This window comes from Symsagittifera roscoffensis, chromosome 6 (assembly GCF_963678635.1).
Source record: "Symsagittifera roscoffensis chromosome 6, txSymRosc1.1, whole genome shotgun sequence".
Lineage (NCBI taxonomy): Eukaryota > Metazoa > Xenacoelomorpha > Acoela > Convolutidae > Symsagittifera > Symsagittifera roscoffensis.
Genome location: NC_087067.1, coordinates 41,427,258 through 41,431,426, shown reverse-complemented (window position 1 = coordinate 41,431,426; position 4,169 = coordinate 41,427,258).

Genomic DNA, 4,169 nt, shown 5'->3' with positions numbered 1-4,169 from the left:
AAACAATTTAAATTTTTAAGTATCAATTTAAATCAAGTTTATTGTTTGAAAAGTTCTCGTGATGGTGAAAAAGCCAAAAAAAGAACTTGAATAGAATCCGAATCGATTGAAATTGATTTTGAAGCTACATTTTTGTATCAAACTAAATCAATTTTTAATCAGTTCCAGCCGCCCGGGTTGACCAAAAGTGCTTATCATACAATTCCCAAAAATGGGAAATTTCTTTTCATACAATTTCATACAATTCCATACGTACAGCAAATTGTATGAAAACTCTATGATAAGCATTTTCTCATGAATGGAAATTGTATGGTAGGTATTTTCTCCATAAACCAAAATTTATGTTTTTTTTGTTCGTTAACCAAAATTTATGCTTTTTTTGTTCGTAAATTTATTTTCTGAAAAATTTTGAGTGTGCTTGCAACCGAACACAAGTGACAAAAACCTTGGTTACTCAAAGCACCAAAGGTTAGACGGCCTTACATTTACAATGCGTAACAAACGACCTGAATTGTCTTCCTGATGTCTTTCACAAATGATATAACAGAAGTAACAAACTTTTAATTTTTGGCAAAATTTTTCAGTGAAGAATATTTTAAATTTTTGAATTTTCAAATTATCAGACATTGATCAAGGCATACATAAACAGGCCATCAAAAAAATAAAAATTTTCAGCGTTTTTGAAAAAAAATTTTAGGTGAAAAGATAAAAAAGGCAATACTATCGTATCCAGGACTACGTTATGCACACAAAAAATTAAATTTTGCATGCAAATAAAATTTTCGGATTTGTTTGAGTACAAAATACGATTAATGGGCGAAAAAAAATTGTTGTGGCGAATTTTCAAAATTACTTGAAAAAAATATTTGTGTCGCCATCAAAAAATGCCACTCATACAATTTCCATTGGAAATTGTATGGAAAGAATTTTTTTCAAAAAAATATTTTAAATCAGTTTTTTGTTGTCACCAGTCTGTTGAACTGTTCTCAAAAAGCCGCAGAAATGGTTTAATTTTTTTCTATTGTTTTTTCGAAAATGTATGAAAATTGTATGACAAGCATTTTCTCCATTTACTTGTTGTATGGATTTGTATGATAATGATTTTTGTTGTATGGAGTTATATGACAAGCATTTTCGGTGTATGGAGGTCAACCCGGGCTATTGTTTCTGAGTCTTTGCTGCATCATCTGTTTGAAAACTTTGTTCTGTTTTAATTTAGAATTGATATTGTAAATTTCTGTCAAAAATTGCTATTTAAAAGATTAATATTTGTCTGGAGAAAAAAACAACCAGACCCCAAATATTGCGTAATTTTCTTCGAATATGGGTGGTATTGCTATAAGACTGGGCCTTATCTATGAAATTAATAAAATTTTGACAGAAGCGTTGATACCAAAGTGAAGCGCGGAGTTTCAATGTAAAAATTGATGTAGAATTCATTTCATTCTGTAGCCGTTATATGAAAACTTGTAATGGCCGAGCCAAATTCGTTGCGACTAACCGAAAACAAAACCTTTCCTAAATTATAGTTATCTCTAAGTTGATTTTGTCTAATATTTTAGGTTTAAAAAATTTTCATTTTCATAATAATGAAATGATTGTAGGATAATGATTAAATTAAATAAAAAGCATAGGTTTTTAAAACAAGCTTTTTTACCATTGCATCTTTGTAAAATCTTAGATGATTTTAATGCAACTTTTAAAAAAACGTGCCAGCAACAATCATTTGATGGGTTTTTCATATAAAAAATCGCCACTGGAGATAATTTCCTACATTTTTTTGAAGATATGCACAGCGATGGGACGGGACTTCAACTTCACACACCAAGAAGAATGTCCAGTCACGCTTTTTTTGCAACTTAATAATACCTTCTCAGGTTTAGAGCGGGAAAATCAAAGGGTCTGTTAGCTGAGGTTTCGGAAATTTGTTTTTATTTCCTTTGGATATTGTACTACAATCATATTGGAGTATATTGATGTAACCCAACAAAAAAAATTGATTTTAAAGCAGCCTTATGGCACCTTGTTTGTAAATCTTTTGCACAATCTTAAATCGTTTTCAGAAAAAAAATGAATCTAAAGTATCCTCGCAATTTGGCCGAGAAAAAAAAATTAAATTGACACGTACACAACGGTGCAACTGATCTTTGAATGCTGGTTGGTTGTTCATTCGGTCTTTGGTCTTTTTAGTGCAGATTTCGTAATATTGGATTAGTTATTATTCGGATTTAATGTGGCGTAGCAAGGAGCTTCTGTGCTGTTTTTAGGGGGCGGTAGTTGCTTCGACTCGATCTTTATCCATTTTTCAATATTTCAAAAATTTAATATGAAAATCATCTGATCAGGCAAACGAAGATGAAATTTCATTTTCACCTAAACAAATATTGGCAAAAGGCACGCAATTAGCTTGCAAATTTGAGACTAAAAAATTTTGAACTAAAGATTGAGTCCACTGCATTCTTATACATGGGCGTGCAAATCGACACACATGCTAATAGGCTGGTCCCCGGGTTTTCTTGTGCGTTTTTTAATTGGTTGCTTTAATTGCTCTAGCTGTTTCCTAACAGAGTTAAAAAGTTGTTTGTTTAATACCTTTGCTCGGCTTAATATGACGTACTTTGTGCACAGGCATGCAGGCAAATGACCAACTGATCAATGGTCAAAGAAATGTGAACGCACGTGTAGATTTAGGGGATTCCTCCTTATTTGTCCCTTTGGAAGTGAATTCAGCGGGGTGAACGAGATTCACTACAATCTACAATCCCCAAAGGGATATTTGGTGGCAAATATCCTGTACTGCTCTCTGTTGCTTGTATCTTCTGTGTATTGCTCTTAGGGCTGTCTCGTCACTACAATCGTAATGATCACCAATTGTAAATTACTTGAAACGATTATACGCCCAATTACAGAAAGCTCTGAATGGCCACGATATATTCTATCAGTCTAACCGAAGGAAATGGGTCTGCAATTTTTAGCTCAATTAGTTGTTTGTATTTTTACTTCCACTAATTCTAGTATTCACTAACTATTCTCACTCTCGAGAGAAGCTCTGACGAGAAGCAACTATCTACGGATTTTTCATTAATTGTTCTCTTACTCTGAGAACCAACTACTCGATTCGCTAGCAATAATTGTTTTGAATCTTACAATCTCTCCGGTACCCTCAATTCCTAATCTTTCTTTGCACTTAAATTAGCTAAGTCATGCCATTCCCTATCAGTCCTGACATCCGCTTAAATCACTCGTCCGCACATGCTTAAGGCTATAGACCTCCTACTGTCAACTCTGCCACGTATCAACTTCGTTTTCGTTTATCAAACTTTTCACGCTTATTAGATACCCGGTATGCGGTAGGTGTCACCATTTGACCAAGCAATCAAATCTCATACGATTCTACTCATTATTTCCTGACCTCCGTGACTTCAGCCCTCGAGTCTAACTCAACATCCAAACCATGCTATTTTTATTCAGTGACCCTCCTAAGGTCTTTATTTTAATTATTCCGTCAACGTTCCGACCTCCGAGGGTTTTGGGAGGCCTTTCTCATGGGTAGCTAGTTCACTCCAAGCGTCTAAAAATTCGATCTGTACTCTATTCCAATCCCGACCTTCTAGCTATCAGGAGAACGTAGTTTGTCTATTATGGGTCAAATTAAACTAAAAAGTCATCTATGGGAGCCAAGTAAATTCCCCGTCCGTTCATACTATTTAGAAGATTTAATTCTCATGCTGCGGTCCTATTACTATCAATTTCCTCAGGGACTACTTTTCCTTAGTCTAGTTGAACTGCTCCTAGTACATAATTTGCCAAGCTGAACTGTACCCAATGTTTACCAACTCCACTTTGAATTAACTCTACTACTCCAAGGTTGCAATGTAAAAGCTGTATCTCTAACAGCATCTGCTCTAGTTCTCAACATATAAGTTTTCCCCACAATTTTGGAAAGGTGGCCCATTCTCATTTCCAGGGGATGCGCTGGGGAATACGCCACTTTCTGGTGTTAACTTTGGGGTTTTCCGAGCAATTTTGGGGTCAAAACGCCCAAAGGTCCATTTAAGGTCGCCCAAGGGTCAACCGGGGTCAAACTTTCATATTTGGGTTCAGAATCACATGGGGGTCCTAACTACCAAGTTTCAATCATATCCCACTAAAGCTTCACAAGTTATCCT